Here is a 20375-nt window from a genome sequence, read left to right on the forward strand (position 1 = left end):
TAGAGTGTAATGAGTGAAGGAGGCAGAGAGTTGTAATGAGAGTGGAAGACTGTGACTGCCAGTCCCTGCCAAACTGGGAACTGAGTGGAAGGGATTGGACCAGGCCTCCCCCCCACCCCGACCCTTGGCCTGGGTGCCCTTGCCCTTCCAGACAGTTAAGTTAGCTCATCCTTCAAGGTCCCCTGCAGAGAACCTCCCCTAAGAAGCCCACTCATGACCCACCTACTGCCTGCCCCATTGGCCTGAAGCAGGCCGATGCTTTTCTGAACAATGAGAAGCCCCTTAAATGCCTGGCCACCCTCACACTGCCTCTGAGGACCTGCCATGCCTGCCTCCTCAGTCACTGCTTCCTTCCTCTCCCCGCCTTGGTCGCTATATATTTGAGTTCTAGTGCTTATTTATTGCCCCTCTTTTATTTTCTCCCGCACAGAGTATAAACTCAACCAGAGTGGCTGTTTTTCCTTGTTTTCTTCAACTGCTGGATCCTAGCACTTGGAAGAGTGCCCGGCACCAAGTAGGTGCCCAACAAATGTTCGTCGAATTGGGTTCTGTATGAAGAGGTGAGTTTATGCCATTGAGTTTTCCCCCAATGATGCAGCAACATTGTTGCTTCTGCTCTAGAATGTTCAAGGGAGAAGTGAGGCCTTTGCTGTCAGTTTGGAGGTCTCACCCCTGCCCTTTGAACACTAGTGGCGTCTCCCCATAACATTCTCTTTGTCCAGAGTGTAAGCCCTCAGGGAGCTCAACACATGTGTGGTGTGGTGTGATGTGTGGTATGGTAGGGGGGTGCCTCTGTGTGTGTGTGTGTGTGTGTGTGCGCACGCGCGCGCGCACATGCACGCATGCACACACCAGTACTGAAGCTTAAACTCTGACCTGAGAGGTGTCCCTTAGCTTTACGCCCAAGGCTAGCACTCTACCGGGAGTCACACCTCTATTTCCATTTTGTTTTGTTTGGTGGTTCATTGGAGATAGGAGTCATTCAGACTTGTCTGCTCAGGCTAGCTTTGAACTTTGATCCTCAGATCTCATCTTCCTGAGTAGTTAGGATTGCAGACGAGCCATGAGCACCCTGGCTAACCTATCTTTCTGAGAACAGAGAAAAACAGTGACCTGTCCACCCTCACACAGCAAGTCAGTGACCTGCCAGAGTCCCTGGCCCTCAGGCTGAGAGCCCTGGCTGAGCTGGGGACTTTGGGGCCTAGGCCTGGTCTGTGCTGTTAGAGCACAGACTCAAGGGCCCTGAAGGATGCCAGATTCAGCAGTGAGGGGTGGGATTTGGAAACTGCCTTTCTAACTGAGGATGGCGCTGACTAACGCTGGCTGAAACGGATGTACTTTAAGAACCACTGGCTCAGAGGAAGGAAGGAAGGAAGGAAGGAAGGAAGGAAGGAAGGAAGGAAGGAAGGAAGGAAGGAAGGAAGGAAGGAAGGAAGGAAGGAATGGCGGAAGTGCTCCCAGCCTTTTCCAGGCTCTGGCCAGGGAGTCAGAGGAAGGAGGAGAAGCAGGAGGGGCTTTGGCTCCTCCATTACCCGTCAAGTTTTGTTAAGAACCTTTAAACCTGGTAGGGATTATTTTCCCAGTGATTTTTAAAGTTTTTTTTTTTGTTGTTGTTGTTTTAAGAAAGTGAGCAATTCATGCATGCTGTGACTAGCTATTATTTATCCAACCCTAGCTGGAGCTAGGGGTATTGTATGCCTACTGTGTGCAGGGCAAAGATTTAAATGAATCAGATAGTCTTTGTTGTCTGCATACTTAAGAACCCTGATAGAGAGCAGACAAGTTAAAAAAAAAAAAAAAACCCACAGAATTAATAGGAGGGAGAGCACTTGGAGGTGTTTACAGGTACAATGGGAACACAGGTGGCAATTAATTCCACCTGAGGAGTTGGGAAAGGCAGCCAGAAGCAAAGCAGCTTTTTCACTCAGCCTTGAAGGACCCCAGCCAAGGGAAGCAGCGTGAACAGAGCCAGCAGAGAGGCCATACCTGCATTTTTAAGGAAGTGAACCAAAAACCTATGGTGCTGTGGCCTGGGGGAGGGGAGTAGGGCTGGGAAGGCACTGGAGGCAGGCCAGCAAACGCAGGTGGCAGAGGCAGGTGGTGAGAGCGCCTAAGTGATCGTGACTCGTCAAGAGCGCTCCAAGTCCTGAAGCAGAAAAAAGGAGCCAGCCCCTCCTTGCGCCTGTCAGAAAGGCAGCTTGGGCTGAGCGAAGCCGTTCACGACTAGAATATCAGCCCTCAAGTAGAGGCAGGTGTGTGGTGAGTTTGAAGCCAGCCCGGCCTAGCAGGACTCTGGCTCCAAAAACAACAACAACAACAACAACACCCAATGGCTTAGAGTCTGTCCAGGACCAAAGGAGCAAAGAGGAGGCTGGCGCTGCCCCTCAGGGCAGTGGGGTCCTGGACTGAGAGCAATGGGGAAGCAAACGGAAGAACCGGAGGCAGACTTACTGAAGCCTGGCCTGCAGGAGGGGCAGGGAGGAGAGGGATCTTTTCTTTTCTCCTTTTCTTTTCCACTCTCTCTCTTTCTTTGTTTTTGGTGTGTGTGTGTGTGTGTGTGTGTGTGTGTGTGTGTGTGTGTGTGTGTGAAAGAGAAGAGAGCGCACATGTGTATGAATGAGATAACAGGCTTAGATTCAAGCTATCATGTTCTCTTTGGATATTTTGCTCATGGCTGACACTCTACCACTTGAGCCATGTCTCCACTTCTGCTCTTTTTGTGTATGTGTGCTGGCACTGGGTCTCAGACTCAGGGCCTATGCACTGCCCCTTTGTGTTTTGTTTTTGTTTTTTGCTTAAGATTGAGGGTCACAGTTACACGTGAGTCTTTCTCCCCCCCCGCCCCCCGAAAGCCACTCAGACTGTGTTTTCTCCCCGAAGGAAGAGAAGGATCATCAGCAAATGGCAGTTGCAGTAAAGCAGCACCAATAGCCAGCTTTGTGCTCATGAGGGAATGCTACGCCTCCTCCTCATGGTTTCGGATACTCTACACAATCAGCGAAATGTCTCTAGTAACAAACTACAGAAACGATTCCTGAAAGTATAGTCTTCTCTGTCTTTTTTTTCCTGGACATTAATTAGAGATAAGAGTCTCACAGACTTTCCTGCCAGAGCTGGCTTTGAACCTAGAACTTCAAATATCAGCATTACATAGCATTATAGGTATGAGCCACCAGTGTCCAGCTTCCACTTTTTTTTTTGCCAGTCATGGGACTTGAACTCAGGGCCTGGGCACTGTCCCTGAGCTTCTTTTGCTCAAGGCTAGCACTCTACCACTTGAACCACAGCTCTACTTCCAGCTTTCTCTGTGTATATGGTACTGAGAAACCAAACCTGGGGCTTGATGCATGCTAGGCAAGCACTCTGCCACTGAGCCATATCCCCAGCCCCAGCTTCCACTTTTGACTTTTTTTAAAAAACTGGTTAGTTGGAGATAAGAATCTCTTCCCAGGCTGATCGACATCAGCCTCCTTGATGGAAAATGGTTTAAACTCAAAGCACTCACCTTTGCCCTTGACAACCACAAAACTGCCCATGCTGCAGATCTCCCTGAATCTGAATCCTATCCCAGCCCCTTTCCTCTCCCAAACATACCCTTTGGTTGTAAAAGAGATAACCTGTGAATTGAGGACCGTACCATAATTGTTGACATCTCTGCTCAAAACAGATGCTTCCCTATAACCCAAGATAAGATTCACTAGTCCTAGCTACTCAAGGGGCTGAGATCTGAGGATCAAGTTTCCAAGCCAGCCCAGGCAAGAAAATCCATGAGACTCTTATCTCCAATTAACCACCAGAAAACCTAAAATGGAACTGTGGCTCAAAGTGATAGAACACTAGCAAAAATTGCTCAGGGACAGGGCCGAGGCCCTGAGTTTTCAAGCCCCACAAGTAACACACACACACACACACACACACACACACACACACACACACACAAAAGATAAGATTCAGTCTCTGCACCCTGCTCCCACCCTGCGACAAACTACCCCAGACCCCTGCCCCTGACCTACCTGACTTCACTTTCTCTACCTAATAAAAGGAGACCTCAGTTGTAAGAGATCACATCATTTTCTTCCCTGGAAGACAATGGTCTCCCTCTCAGGTTTTTACCCAAAATAAAAATCTGTTGGGTCTGTTGAGTTCACTTTTTGCCCTGTCTTTATCCTGATATGCTCATGATTCAGTTTCCTAACACTTCTGAGTAGCTAGAATTACATGCTTGTGCCACCTGTGTCCCTTCCCCCAGCTGGTGCTAAGAATTTTATCTGTTGATTCTACCCCCTTCCTCTGGCCACAGTGCCTTGGTCTATGTCTAGACATGTGATCTGACCCAGTGGGACTACCAGATGCATGGCTGAGACTTTACCAGGGACCTGCTCTAGAGCATGACTAAGGGCCACCTCTTGACATCCCATCCTTCTGTTCCAGCACGGGACTGGACACTGTACCTGGTATTCTAAGACAAAGAGTGAATGCAGTCCAGGGGACTTCCTGGAGGAGGGATAGGAGCCTTGCAAAGCACAGGATCCAGCAAGGTTGTCACCCGTCTCTAGCTCTCTCAGAAGATGAGCCCCATGCTTCTCTGGGAAGGGGCTCCAACTTCCTACTTCTTACCCCTCTGGCCTCTGGTCCCTGAAAACAGCTCTGGAAGGAGTGTAGTCTTCTAGCACATAAGGAAAGAGCCCTGGGAGAACAGCAACTCACCCAAATCACAAGTCCAGTTCATTTGCAGGATCCTAAATCTAGGCCTTTTTCTCTGGGGTTAGGAAAAAGGGTCTGGGCCAGGGCTGTTTTGAAATTTCCCAAGCCTGCAGGCTTGGTGGGAGCTGCTTTCAGGTCTAGGCCTGGGGCAGAGGGACCACAGCCTTAGACCCAAGTCTCAGCCCCCTTCAGCTGCCTCTTTGCTAGCCAGGAACTTTTCTAAACCCTCACCAGAGCTTCAGCCACAGGCTGGAGACACTCAGTAGGTAGAGGCCAGGACCCGTGCTGTCAACCTTTCCCTGTGGGTGGGGACCTGAGTGGAGGGGACCGAAATGTCATGCAGGGTGTGGGTGTACTGCAACAGAAGTGAGACTCTGCCCCCACACCAGGTCGGCTCTGGGACGGCCCAGGTGCAGCAGGAGCTGCTGCCAATTTCCCAACTTCCAGCCTTCTTGCGCACCTCGCTGGGTTGTTTTGCCCGCTGCACATCCTGCCTTGGACTCTCTTTCTGCCCTCTCCCTGTCTCTTTTCCTCTTTGTGGGCCATTCCCTGCTCCTTCATGGATGCTATTTTGGCTAAGCATTGCCCTACTCTTGTGGTCTCTTTTTAAATACACCAGGGGAAGCTCTCAGTTGTAGCAGTGACTTCCTGGAAGGCAGCAAATGAGAATGCCAGAGGGGCTGAAAAACAGCTCCCCAATCTCCACTTGGCCTTCTGGAACCCTGAGAAGCCAAAGAAAGAGGAAGTCAAGGAAGCTGAGAATGTTGATGCACCTGCCCACAGGAAGGTTTGGGGAAAAGCAGAGAGGGACAACTGGGCTGACTTCAAAGTTCCAATCCCCAAAGTGCCTGGAGCTCCACCCTGCAAGTCAGGAACCTGGAGGGATAGCTTCCTTCCTATCTCAGCCCTCTCCTGGGCCTGAAGAAAACTGCCACCTGCCTAATGGAGCACAGCAGGTGCTTGGAACCCACGTTCCAAGGTGCAAATGAAGCCATTTCCCACCACATACTTCACACAGTAACCAGGTCAACAGCAGGGATTGGGCCCAACTCTGCTCTCCTGGGGCCTCTGGCTGGCCACTGTCCCTGTCCCTCAGTCAGTAAGAGATTCCCTACATCTTGTGCCAAGAGTCTCCAGTCTGGACCCATTGTTCCCATACTGGCAGCGCCACTGATCCAATGTCTAAGGATGCTCTTGTGATTAATAAAACACAAATGCATCCGAACTGTCCCTGAACCCACAACCCACAACTGATTTTTGCCATTGTGAATTTTCTACATAGCAGCCATACTAGGAATGTGTTTTCAAACACAGTGGTGCTGGCTTTCTTTTTGGAGTTTGTATTATGGAGAATTTCAAAAACCACAGAAAAATACAGAGACTATAATGAAGCCCTAGGTGGCCATTGCCCACCATCAATAGTTGTCAGCTCTTGGCTAATCTTGTGGCTCCTACACCCCTAGCCACAGCCCTTCCCAACAATGCCTGTCTCTGACCATGCCCCTCATCAGCTATACTCACACAGTCCCTCTTTGACCACAACCCATATACCAAGCCCATTCATGACCACCCCTGCTGTTATTTTGAAGCAAATCCCAGCCCTCACACAATTTCACACGTCAGTATTTTATCACAGATCTCTAAAGAATAAGAGCTCCTACCAGGCACTGGCGGCTCATCCCTGTAATCGTAGATACTCAGGAGGCTGAGATCTGTGGATCATGGTTCAAAGCCATCCTGGCCAGAAAACCAGAAGTGGAGCTGTGGTTCAAAGTGGTAGAACGCTAGCTTTGAAGGGAGAAAAAAATAAGAGTTCTTCACTTATTTGTGCGCTGGTACTGGGGTTTTAACACAGGGCCTGGGTACTGTCCCTTAGCTTAGCTTCTTTTGCTCAAAGCTGGCCTTCTACTACCTGAGCCACAGATCACTTTCTAGCTTTTTGGTGGTTAAGAGACTCTCTCAATTTCCTGCCTGTGCTAGCTTTGAGCTGTGATCCTCAGATCTCAGCCTCCTGAGTAGCTAGAATTACAAGTATGAGCCACTGGTGCCCAGCTGGCTCCTCTTCATTTTTTAAATTTTTTTAAATTTTATTTTCTTGTAAAGATGCCGTACAGAGGTTACAGTTACATCAATAAGGTAATGAGTACATTTCTTGTAGAGAATTGTTATCCCCTCCTTTGTTTTTCTCCTACTCTCCTTTCCCTCCCCACTTCCCCCACTCCTCCCATCCCCAAAGTGTCTTGTGAATATCATTGTGTCTTGTGAATATCATTGTTGCAATGGGTCATCCTGTGTCCTTATTTCAGCATTTTGTTATTCCCCTTCCCCTCCCCCAAATTAGATAAATGTATATACAAGATGCGAGGTATCAAAGTCAAATACAGTGACAACAGAGATTTACCATAGGAGGAAGAACATAAAAAAGAAAAAAAATCACATAGTACATTAAAAACAGCAACAACAAAGAAAACCTCTGTGTCCATATCTTGGGATTCATTTCGCTTAGCATCATCTTATATCTTTTCTGCTCATCTGATAAGATTATCCTAGACATATACTAATTATTGCAAACAAGGGAAATCATGGGACCTATATTTCTTTGCGTCTGGCTTACTTCACTTAATATGATTCCTCTTCATTTTTAAACAGTTAAGACATCATTTCCATAATTCAGCAACAAAGAAAGGCCCAATGGGGACTTTTTTTACACTTAGGTTCCAAGTTGTTTGAAAGTCTTTTGTGTCAAATATGAGTCCACCTAGCATGCTTTCTCTACCCAGTATTTAAAGCTGTCTCCTCCAGGAAGTCCTCTTGGAATCTACCTGCCACTGATGACTCACTGTCCTGTGGCCTCTCTCCTCTGGATGGCCTACCTAGCCTCAATTGGACTATGGGTCATTTGCCTCCCTTTTCATTTGCTGGGAAGTTCCCAGGGCAAGGACTGTGCCTTGTCACTTCTATGTGCCCTGTTATAGTTACTGGTCACTGCTTACAGCTGCCTGAGGTGCTCAGTCCTTCCCTCCCTCCATCTTGCTGCACAACTCAAACAGATTCATGTACATCCATGTAGGCAAACTTAAACACAAGCACACTCAATACACTCAAACACACATACAAATATGCTAAAGCATACTGAAACACACTCTCAAATACTCATGCACACAAACATAAGCATGCTAAAACACAAGCACTATGCATACTCAAACGTGAACACTCACACACATGTACTCATGCACTCTATGCACACATACTAAAGCACATGTAGGGGCTGGGAAGGTGGCTCAGTGGTAGAGTGCTTGCCTTGCATGCCTGAGGCCCTGGGTTCGATTCCTCAGCACCACATAAGCAAAAAGAAAAAAGCCGGAAGTGGCGCTGTGGCTCAAGTGGTAGAGTGCTAGCCTTGAGCTGAAGAGCTGAGGGACAGCGCCCAGGCCCAGAGTTCAGGCCCCATGACTAGACCCCCCCCCCAAAAAAAAACTAAAGCACATGTAAACACAAGTATACACACTCAAACATGCAAAAGTAAATGTGCTAATAAACTCAATACTCACACTCACCCAAACACGTGCACACTCATGCACACAAACTCAGTAAACTAATGCACTCACACCCCTGCACACTGATACAAACTCAAACGCAGTCATGCAAGCACACACATTCAAACACACTCACATATCCATGTGTGCATCTTAAGCACACTCAAGTATATTTGTATACACACTCTTGCATGCAACAAACTTGCTAAAGCATACTCACGCACATCAAACACATTCATGCATGCCCAAACACACTCATGTACCCATGCATGCAAACTAAGCACTCAAGTATTTAAACACGCTCTTATGCATGCAAAGGTAAACTTGTAAACAAATTCAAACACAAGTATGCATATCCAGACACACCCATGCACACTCTCACACTCTCATGCACACCCAAAGACATTATTCAGGAGGCTGAGCTCTGAGGATTATGGTTCAAACCGTCAGGCACGAAAGTCTGTGAGACTCTTATCTTCAATTAACTACTTAAAAAAAAAAAGCCGGAAGTGGAGCTGTGGCTTAAGGCTAGCACTGAATGAAAAAGCTAAGGAACAGTGCCAAGGTCCTGAGTTCAGGCTCTAGTATTAGCACACACACATACGCATGTACCCTCTCCCCCCCCAAAACTCCTTTTCTGGCCTAGAGGGGACGATCTGGCAAGAAGCCTATAATTACATAACTTTGGAAGGAGGGTGGACTCTGTCTTCTCTTTCCTCTCCCCCTACACTCCCACCACTAGAGGATAGGATTTGCACACTAAGTCACCTACCTTCATTAAAGATATGAATGGCCCCATATCAGGTCCGACTTAAGGCAGGGGCTGCCTGCCAGGAGGGCTAGGGACACCATGAAGGAGACTGCCCTCTCCCCCACACCCCCATCAGACATCTGCTGACAGTTTTTCTCTACCCTGGATGAGCCATGAGCCAAACTTGCTTAAACCCCAGCTCTTGATCCAAGCGAAGTTTGCAAATGAAAGGAATTAGGCCTTAGTCCCAGCTTGGAGGAGAGGGGTTTGAGGAAGAATGAATTAGCCTGAAAATGGCCCCAGTGGGAAGTTGACAGCCAGAGCCTGGGACAGCTGCCAACTGGAGTGAGATGCTGGCTGAGCCACCAGCATGGATTTGGGAGCTGTACAAGAATTCCTCAGGGACCCCAGAACTGCTTTGGATAGGGACCTGTAAAAGACTAGACTTCCCACAAACACTGAGCGGTGAAGAAACACAGTCTCTGAGATGGAAAGCTGGAGATGTCTGTGTTGCCACAACTGAGGAAACCAAGGCCAGGCAGGCAACCCAAGGCCAGAGCCCAGAGCCCCTTCCCCCTGGCTAAACAAGAACACAGCTCTCAGAGCTGGGTGCTGTGGCTCACACCTATAATCATATCTACCCAAGAGGCTGAGATCTAAGAACTGAGATTCAAAGTCAGAGACTTTTATCTTCAATTAACCACCAAAAAACTAAGTGGAGCTATGGCTCTAGTGTCAACCTTCAGCAAAAAAAAGCTCAGGGACAGAACCCAGGACCTGAGTTCAAGCCCCAGAAAAATAAAATAAAGACACAGCTCTCCAGCCTCAGCCTGGTCTGTGCCTCACTGGGCCGGGGTTCCAGTCTGGTCAATGGATTAATCCAGTCCACTGGGTTGCTGGCTGCTTGCCTTCAGTCAGAGGCCTCTCCACCTTGAGAAACCAGGCTTCACAACAGGAGGGGGCCCTCTGAGTTTTTCTGACTGACTGTTGCTTCCCCGTCTGTCCAAGCAATAATTAGGATCCCCTTTTCCATATTAAGCAGCTGCTGTCATCACAGCTTCACGCTCTCCTGATCACAAATCTCCTCTTCCTCTCTGTCCTGCAGGCAGGTTTCTGACAAGTCTACCATTCCATTTCCCAACCCTGCAAAAAGGCAGCAGGGGTTGGAGAGGAGCCTGGAGGGGAGGGGTGGTGGTGAGAGGAGGGTGGCTTCATAGAATACAAACAAGGCAGGCCCAGCCTAGATGGAAGAGGTCACTACCTACAGGGGAGCCAGGAGAGGCTCTTATGACCTGTACGCCCCAAACTTAACCTGTCCCCTCCTTTATCAGAGGTATAGCTATGAGAATACAGCTTTGAAAATTCAAGTGTTCCTGGAAAAAAAGGCTTCTGTAAACTCCTATGGTGTTTCTGGGGACATCAGTGCTGACCTCCTGCTTGCTGGCCTGTCCCCTGCTCTGCTCCCATCACAGCGAGTTGCCCCGTGATCTGTGCCTCCCAGGCTCCTTGCCTGCTGGCTTCCTGTTAGGTTTGCCTGTGGAAGATCCATCCTGGCTAGAGATTAGGAAAGGATGGAAAGAGAAGTCAGGGTACTTTCCCCTCTGGCTTATGATGTCTATGCCAGTAGCTATTTATCTGGCCACCTCTCAGCTCCCACAGCTTCTCCCTCTACAGTTTTAGTGCTAGCCTGGAAGGCCCCTGGGTCATTCCCTTCCCTGCAGGCCTTGTTACCCATCCTAGAGTAGAGCAGGTATCACTGGTCATTGGCAATCTGTAGCTCAGCCCCCACCCAGTTTCCATTCTCCCAGGACATCCTAACTGGCTCTACTTAGTAGGCTCCCTTAGAGAACCACCTGGCTCAGGTCCCCTACTGGGTCCCTGGCAGATGGAGAATCTGCACTGAACATGCTCCACGTGACCATCTTTCCACCTTCTACCTCCCACACCTGCCTCTTCCTCCTCCAGCCTTCACCAGCACATTCATAGTGCAGAAGCCAAACCTGACATGGTTCTTGGTTCTTTTATCCATACAGCTCACCTATTACCATGTCTGCTCCCAAGTCTTGAATCCTTGGTTTCCACTCACTGTCACCTCTGCCCTGGCCTGTGCTCCCCTGCTTCTCTTCTTACCTTCCCACAGTCCAGCATGCAGAACGACCTTGATCTGACACCCCTCAGTGGCAGTCCATTCAGAGTCCTAACCAGGGCCCACCAGGATGTGTTCAGTCTTACAGAATCCTGCTACTTAAGAAAACAGGGCTCTGTGGGAGCATGCTGGGGCCCTCAGAACTGATGACAGGAGATTCTAGATTTGCAGAACAGGCAGGAAGCATCTTTTGGTGGAACTGCCTAGAGCTTGTGCCCACAGGGACCCTATCACGAGTGAGAGGAAATCTGACCTCTCTCCTTATCTTTGGAAAATTGAGGCTCAAAGACCAGGGTAGGAGTGAGCAGTTGAAAGCCAAGTTGTACCAGATCTGAGGAGAGAGGGGGGAGAGGGGTAGCTCCTGACAAAGCATAATAAATATCCACATGTGGCCTTCAGTCCCCCAGCTTCTCCTAGACCTGCTAACCTGTGAGTTTCTAGAATATTCCCAAACTCTTTCCTGCCTCTAAGCCTCCTGGCAGACTAGACACCTGACCCTGGCTGCTCTTGCTCTCCCTGTTTGTCCTGCTGTGGGTGTGGCAGAGGCAGACCCAGTGTCTGGTAGGAGTCAGGCCATGACCTAGCTGGCTGTAGAGATGACCCTAATCCAGCCCATGTGGACCCCAGTGATGCCAGGGCAGTTTGAGGCCCAGCTGTTCCGGTAAGGCAGCATCCTCTGGTGCCAGTTGTGCCCCCTCCCAGCCCCAGATCTGCCTGGGGGCTTCTCCCAGAGGTAAGGGTCTTCTGAAGTGGATTTGGAAACTCTGTCCCTCGCTGTCCCAACTCCCAAACACTCCTCTCCCTTTTCCCACATCTCCTTTACCTCCAACAGCTGCAAATTTTCAGCTGAGAGCATAAAAGACAGGTGCTTGTCTTTGGCTTTATTCTTTTAAGAAGAAAAACAATGAGGAGACAAACCCCAGGAAATCAAGAAGTGGGAAGAAACCAGCCCTGTGTTCTGAGGAAATGTTAGATCAGCGAATTGAAATGCTGAGATGAAAGCAGGAAGGCAGGGTGGAGTCTATCACACCCCCTCTTTGACAATGAGAGTGTGTGTGGGGGGGACACAAGCCCAGCAGGAAGGAGACCTCAGAAAGCTGGTGGAGGGGGGGGGGCTGACTTGACACCCCTGGCCAGCTGGAGTCTGATTCTCCCCCCCCCCCAGACTTCCTGTTGCCTCTCCTCTGGTCCTGAACTCTCCTGTCTCCTCTCCCCACCCCTCCCACCCCTGCCCTGCTTAACCTAGGCAGAGCAATCCTGCCTCAGCCCTTCCCCCCACCAAAGTATACTGAAGCCCACCACCATTTGGCAGGAAAACACTCCCAAAGGGCTCCTTGGCTCTCAAAACATGGCCCTTTGGGGAGGGGAAGGGGCTTTCTCATCCTTCCCATCCCCAGCTGAACTCTCAAGGAGAGAGACCAAATTCTCACTCTGGACCCCTGACCTTGGATTGGATGACTGCAGGGGGAGTCCAGGTATCAAGCATTCAAAGGATGGGATAGGAGAGAAAGGCGGGGTTGGGGTCTGTGAAGAGGACTCATCTGGTGCCGCTACTCAGGTCTACTGAGATGGGCATGAGGGAGAAAAAAGGAATGAAGACAGAACTCCAGAGAGGCAGCTGCAAGGTGAGGTGGGGCTTGGGTAAGGAAGGAAGGCCAGGCGCCCTCCCAGTCAGAGCTGCTCCTGGGTCTCAGGTCATCAGGCCTCAGAGCTGGCAGCTGTGAGTCAGGGGAGGCGGGGTGATGGGAGGGTTAAGGAAAGCCCTGTGCCCACTCCACATGGTTAATGTGTTGTACCTAGATCCATGTGTCCTCTAAAGAGGTGTCCTCTTCCCACAGCATCTATCTGGATGCATCTGTGCAGAGTCCATTCCTGTGGAGAACTGGCCTCACAAATCAGCTGGAGTCTCTTCTAGAACAAAGCAAGGGCCTTCTCCTTGGCCAACACAGAGGACTGGGCTAGCTACCATGAGCTTAGAGGAAAAACACTGGCGAACAAAGTAGATCCCTTTGCAGACCTGACAAGCCTGAGGCTGAGCGAAAGGAGGGCTTGGCTCATCTTTTCCAGAAAGGCTCCCTGGAGAGCCAAGTAGCAAGTCCCACCCACAGCCAGAAGACCTCCTTCCTCCACTTTCCCAATTTCTCTGGCTTTCTTAACTATGCTTGAATAAGGGGCAATTATTCCATAGACTCAGCAGGGGATGTTTTCTTGCCCTTAGGGAAAAGAGAGATGTGTCCAAGTCTATTTGTTTAAATTATTCAGGCTTTGGAGCTCCAAAGCTTCATGACAGACTCTCCCTGCGTGGCCCGGGTGCTGGGCCCATCAGCACCATGGACAGAGCCAGAGTAACCTCCCCTCCCCCCACTCCCCACCCCAACAGGACCCCAGGTGTCTGCAAGCGGAAGCTGGGGAAAGGGTGATTCTACTAAGAAAACCCTAGTCTTGAGAGCCACGTCCCTTTCACTGCAACTAGAAGGGGCATCAGATAAGGAATGTCACCACCAGGCCCAGTTGCCTGGTAATCAACCATCCTCAATGTCCTGCATGGAAAGGCAATTAAGGCAAGAATTAAAAAGCCATCGCATCATTTAAAATCCAATAACACGGCTGGCCTGAAAAGTGTCCTCAGTCCCTAGGGAAGATGGAGGTGGAGTGTGGGGAGGGACAGAGGGCAGAGGGGGATACAACACCGAGGGAGGAGAGAGGCAGAAAAGGAGAAAGAAGATGGCACAGGTTAGTTTCCTGAGGCTTCCATGTCTTCTTGCCACACAAGCAATCTGCGCATGCAGCCCCTCTGGAAGCCCACTCTGGTGGCCTTTGCCTGAAGGATGATCCCATCTCCAGAGTCCTCTGGAGCTTGCTACCCACGCTCAGTGCTTGCTCATGGAATTCAATGTTGGTTCTTGGCAGTTCATTTTCCCTTCTCAGCCAGCACAAGTGCTCCTGCAGGGATGGGCTGTGCCTCCCTCATTAGTGCGCACATTGCGCACACCCACACCGGAGCCTAGCACAGAGCCGACCACTGGGTACGTTAACTACCCATCAATGAGTTCCATGGCTACAGCTTTTGCCCACCAGCCGGAACAAATAGAGTCTGCTCTTGCCCAGTACCCACTTCCTCATCATCTAAAAAGGACAATAAAACTCATGATCCCTGTGAATCTGTCTGTATTCGACACAAAGCCTATCTGACCACTCGCCCCTGTGTTTTCAGGACCTAAAGAGGATTCTAGTGCATTCCTTCATGTTCAAACTCTGAGTTTGTTTCTCACTCCTAAGCGAGCCGGAAAATGTCTAATCTACTAAGATGACGTTAACCCTTTTCACATCAAATGAAATCCTCGGGCAGGTAATCTTCCTGTCACAAGCTGACTGCCTTGATGTCACTTGGAAGTGAGAGGGGATACTCAGCTTTCTTTCATTTTCCATCCTCCTTAGCAAAATCCTAAACCAGTCGGATTCAGGTTTGATGGGAGCTGTTCTTACAGTTTATGCTTCCTTGTCCCTTGGGGGGCTTACACGTGTCTATTTTAAACAAATTCCCCCTTTTTTCTCTCCTTTTTTTTTCTTACAAAGAACAACTGCAAATCTGTGAGGAGAGCTTTTCTTTGGGATGGAATTCAGTTCTGACAGTCAAACTTTCAGGAGATGAGGCCCTGGTGAATAATGATTAAATGAATTATCTCTCTGTGATGGATCTTACCTGAGACCGGGGATGCACTTGCAAAGTCGTGCAGTGAATTGGGGGCAGTTTCCCTATCATTTGGTTGCTGTTTCAAGAAAAAAAAATCTTATTCTAAGATGTGGGGAAAACAAAGGGATGGATGTTGCCCACTGAGGGAAGGGTGAACTCCAAGGTCCCGGCTGCAGAATGCCTGGGACAGCTCTCTCTTGTTTCAGATCTAGGTAGAAGCAAAGCCATCCCGCCTGCATGCTGTCCTATGCAGACAGGGCCATGTCTCTGCTTCCCTTCTGTCATCCCTGAGAATTTGGATCTCTCCTACACAAGCTTAGTTGAATATGACATATGAACACCTACAGGATCTGGGATAGAGGAACTACTGGTTTATGGTGGCAGACTAGGTGTTACTCAGCCTGATGCCTGAGAAGGGTAGGGACCTGGGCGCCCCAGAGAACTGGAGCTGTAAATGTTGTCCCCACCTCCACCCCCAGTGGCCCTCACAGTAGGCCTGACCAGCAAACAATTCCCACTCAATCCCTGGATGAGGTTACCTCCTTCACCAGCCTTCTACATCTCCTCAGATCTCAGTCAGCCACTCAGCCTGGACCACACAGGAGACAGGATCCTCCCCCTTTCCTTGTCACTGGCTCTGTGTGACACCCTTGTCAACAGCACCCACCCTTGTCAACCACCCACCACCCTTGTCAACAGCAGAGGCTGCATGGGGCCTGCTGTTTCCATTTGCAGCTGCTGGCAGCGCCCCAGATCCTAAAACCATCAGCCCAGCAGATATGGAGAAGTGAAGGAGTGAAGTTTTCTGATGCAATGAAAGAGAAAAAGGTTGGACAGCTAGAGCCTTTTACCGGATTAGGCTGACATTTGAAGCAATCTTGGCTCACAGCCACGTGGAGTAAAACCTCTACCAAGACTTCTTTCCTTCTTAAACATGAAAGTGCAAACTTTTCTCGACCATGGGCTTCCTTAATCATTTATGAAAACGTGTCAGCTGTCACTGCCTTCTTGTTCTAGCGCCTGGTGCCCTAGATCAGGGAGGCGGGGAGCTGCCTGTCCCAAAAGGGGTTGAAGAGAAAGGAGAGGCACTGGTTTATGAGAAGCCAACCTTTGCTTATAATTAATGCGTCACTTCCAGAGCCATCTGCTTTGTCTTCAAACACATCCATCATCTCCATAAGAATATAGATACATAGATTTAAAAATCAATTGAAAAAAGACTGGGTAAAGCTGGGCACCAGTGGCTCATGCCTATAATCCTAGCTACTCAGGAAGCTGAGCTCTGAGGATCAAGGCTCGAAGCCAGCCCAGGCAGAAATTCTGCAAAACTTTTATCTCCAGTTAACCAGCAAAAAGTTGAAATTGGAGATGTAGTTCAAGTGTCAGCCTTGAGCCAAAAAGCCAAGCAGGAGCATGAGACCCGCAGTTCAAACCCCAGTACCAACACACATATAAAAGGGGAAAAAAAGCTGTTTCAAACCAATTCACAGAAAGAACGGGGGGGGGGGGGGAGGGGGGGAAACTCCCCAGACTTTCAGCCCATAGACCTTTTACATACCCTCTGTCCCTGGAAGAAAAGTTATGTCCTTTCTCTTGAAGTTTTTTATAGCATCCACTGTTATGATAAGCCCCCATAAATAGAAAAGGAACCCAGAAGCAAGTTGGGGACTGAGACATTTCTAGGAGTATTTTAACCACTCGGAGAAATATTGACCAGGAAGTCAGCAGGGATGCTATTGTAAAACTGGGCTGAGTCCTCAGGTTTGTGCACACTATCAATAGTCTGTGAGGCTGAACCAAAAAGGAATACATTTTATCGGATTGTGTGGGGTGCAGTCTGTCTATTTGCATTGAGTGGACTCCACAGGAAATCGGAGATGCAGGAATGTTAATTCCAGCAGCAGATGTAACACACAAACAAGCAGCAATCCCAAATTGGAAATTAATGCTGGTGGACCCTCTCTGTACCTGCGTTTTTCTCTCTGTTTGCTTGAGGTCCAAATCCTGGGGTTCTAGGGGTGCAGTTTCCACTGTGTATCACTTCCCAACAAATCATTTATAAGTTCCTAAAAAAGAAAAAGCGAAAAGACCCTGAGCCATGGAAGGAAAAGAATAAAAATATCCCACAGGTCACCAAAGCCTGTGTCCCCTGGAGCCCAGTTATTGCCCAAAATATATCTCTCAGTGCTTTGTTTGACCTAGTTTTAAATGTCATCCTCACCATCATCAACTCCTGTTTTTGCTCATGAGTGGCTTGCACACTTCCAGGTCTAGGAAAGACATCAAGGGCTTTAAGCACACAGCTTAGCATGGACGCTCCCTCCTCCCCCTACCCTCCTCCACCTGCTGGGATCTTTGCCTTTCCTTGGCCTTTGCTTGACATGAGCATGCACATTTAATCCTTACAATGTTCTGAGCAAGCCAACCTTTTGAAACCTCTCATTTTTCATTTTTATACCTTCAGCTTTGGCACTCCCAGAAATCCCTGGGTTATTTTGGCTCCTCTGAACTCTGCCTTCCTCTAACCACTGTCCTCCACCTCTCTGACAGAACCATCTGGAAAACAAGGCATTGTCTAAACTGTCTCCCTCCCCACCCCCTGATGCCTCAGGAACTGCTTTCCTTCTTTGCTGGTACCCCCATCCACCATCCCAACGCTTTGTCCCTGGTGCCTTGGTGACATACATTCTGAAGCTCACCGGGCATTTACCGCTCATAATTCTAACCTCCTGATGTCTCCTTGTATAGGCTTCTGTCCTCTCTAATGCTTTTACACCCCTCCCCCAATTTAGTATCATCCGCAAATTCAATTAACATACTGTTGCCTCCTCGTTCCAGGCCATTAATGAAGATGCTACGGCAGTACCTGGCAAACCATATTTCAAGGTCATGAGGAGAGGAACACTGAACTGCTAATCTATCTACCTGATGTGGGGGAAGAGGCCATCAAGTGCCCACATGTGGTTTGAGCCATTTCCTCTGAGTTTTGTGAACTTCCCGTTCCCAAGCTTGAGTTGGGTTTTTACGCCTCCCCTCCCTCCACTTCAGCCACTGTAGATGGGTGGCAGTTCCCATTTGGAAAATGAAGAACATAGATTATGCCTTCCTTTTATTTTCATCCAGTTTCTTGCAGGGGAAACAGTCACTAATTGAGCATTTGTACAGACAGCCCATGTACCTGGTAAAGACAAAGTAGCCATTATTAGGCTTGTTATCCAGACTTCTCTCCATTTCAAAGGCAGAAACCATGACGGTAGAAAATATCTAGGCAATGAGGCCCAAGGCTCTTGGTAAAGGCAGGGGAGGCTGAAGTCATATCCCCCTGTGAGCCAGTTTCTAGATGGCTGAGCCATGAGATGTCAGCCCTGCAGGGTAGGAGGGCAGGCTGCTTCACCCCACCAGCTGTGCTGCTAGCACAGTGTCCTAGAAAGCAACCCGGGCCCCCACTGACCTACAGCCTTGCCTTCTTCACAATGATGAGCTCCTCATGAACCCCAGCTTTCCTGCCTTCTGCACCAAATTGCAGGTATCATATTGTAATGCTGTAGATTACTTGGATCAAAAATACTGAATCACCTGGCACTGGTGACTCTTGCCTGTAACTCTAGCTCCTCAGGAGGCTGAGATCTGAGGATCCAGGTTCGAAACTAACCCCAGGCAGGAAAGTCCATTAGACTGTTATCTCCAATCAACCACACAAAAGCAGGAGGATCAAGTGATAGAATGCTAGACTTGAGCAAAACAAAACAACACTAAAGGGGAGCATTCAGAAGATTGACTCTGTTTTATCAATTTTTTCCAGTTTGTCCCTGCTCCCCTATCCTTCACTGCAGGCCTGTCTCCAGCTCCTATTCATTTCTTACAGTATCTGGAAGGCATCGCTGGATGATGGGCCCAGTAGAGGCAAAGCCCTGATATAAGAGATCTCAAAGATAGTCCCAGCCCTGGGCTCCATGGACAGGCCTGGCTGACTAAATTTATTTGTTTGCTTAGTATTAGGTTTAACTCTGGACCTTACTCGAGCCACCCACCCAGCCCTTTTACTTTAACTTATTTTTCAGATAGGGTCTTGCAATTTTCCCTAGAGCCAACCTCAGACAGAGATCTTCCTCTGCCTCTGCTAGAATTATAAACATGTACCACCACACCACACCCCTTTGATTACTTTCTTTTCTGAGAGGATTTGTGGGGGAGATGGAACAGAAGGTATCCTTCTAATGCAGTGCTCTGGCAGACAGTCTGAGAACCCATCATGGGAAGAGTTGGCCTGGAGATACTCAGCAACATCATATATTGAAGAAACAAGAAAGAAAAGACCAGCCTGGGAAGGTGGCTCAGTGGTAGAGCGCTTGCCTTGCATGCATGAGGCCCTGGGTTCGATTCCTCAGCACCACATAAGCAAAAGGAAAAAAGCCGGAAGTGGTGCTGTGGCTCAAGTGGTAGAGCGCTATCCTTGAGCTGAAGAGCTGAGGGTCAGCGCCCAGGCCCAGAGTTCAGGCCCACGACCAGACTCCACCCCCAAAAAAAGAAAGAAAGAAAGAAAGAAAAGACCGTCATTAAAATGATTCTTGGAGCAGCACTGAATTTGAAAGTGTTCTGCAAAGGGCAGGGCTGGCTTTCCCCAAGTCCTGTCTGTCGCTCACAGAAGAGACCTTCTGGGACAGGCCTGGCAGCTCTGGCATTGCTGCCCTGCCCATGGTTTCCACGTGCCTTAAGAATCCAGGCTCCCCACCCACAGCCCCCAAAGGTGTGACCAAAGGTTAATGGGTCCCAAGGAGGAAGGGAGGTATATAAGGGCCAGGGGAGGACAATCAGACAGCATCCTCTTGGCCCGCTCAGACCAGAGGCTCACAGCTCATGTAAGTAGTTGCCTGAAGGGCAGGGGACAGATGGACTGCTCAGCGTGTACCCTAAGGCAGTGCAGAATCCCAGCTGAAACTAGCCCTGTCCAGAGCCCTCTGGGGACGCCAGCCATCCCTGCCACTCTGCTCCTTCCACCTCCCAACTGGGCCACAGACCAGGAGCCCTGAGAAGATTCCTTGGGGGATGGGGGGCGGGGGGTAATTATGTGTGTGCTGAGAGGCAGGAGAGAAGCAGGTGGGTGCTATTCCGGGCAGAGCAGGCTGTTTGGAGGTGATCAGCACATCTCCAGCAGGCCAGAAGCCCCACTTGGTATGGTGGCTGAGTTTCAGAGACATGCATAAACTGGTCATAAGGGAAGGGAGGTCCTTGCCCCCAAACCTGGCACCTCTGCTGGAGTGGGAGGGCACAAGGGCCCTCATCCGGAGCTGAGCGCTCGAGTCCCTGGTGGTAGAGCCAGCACCTCATTGTGCTAAGCTCCCGCTCCTAGCTTCGCCAGAACACAGCGAATGCAGTGACATGCCGACTGCCAGTTGGATCAAGAAAATGAGCAGCAATTGGATTTTGCCTTTTTTATTTAAAGTTTTTATTGATTCTTATGGAGCGAATTAAACTCGAACATTGGAAAGGAAAGGGATCTAAGCCATCTCTGTGAAGGAAATGGGACGCCATAAATGTGACACA

At 49.2% G+C, this 20375-nt stretch overlaps 1 pseudogene; it reads right to left on the bottom strand.

Annotated features, from left to right (window-relative positions):
• Positions 1 to 2851: 2851 nt before the first annotated feature.
• LOC122111590 lies at positions 2852 to 3050 on the bottom strand (annotated as a pseudogene).
• Between the last annotated feature and the right edge of the window lie 17325 nt (positions 3051 to 20375).

This window comes from Dipodomys spectabilis, unplaced genomic scaffold, assembly GCF_019054845.1.
Source record: "Dipodomys spectabilis isolate Male_0828 unplaced genomic scaffold, ASM1905484v1 ptg000085l, whole genome shotgun sequence".
NCBI lineage: Eukaryota > Metazoa > Chordata > Mammalia > Rodentia > Heteromyidae > Dipodomys > Dipodomys spectabilis.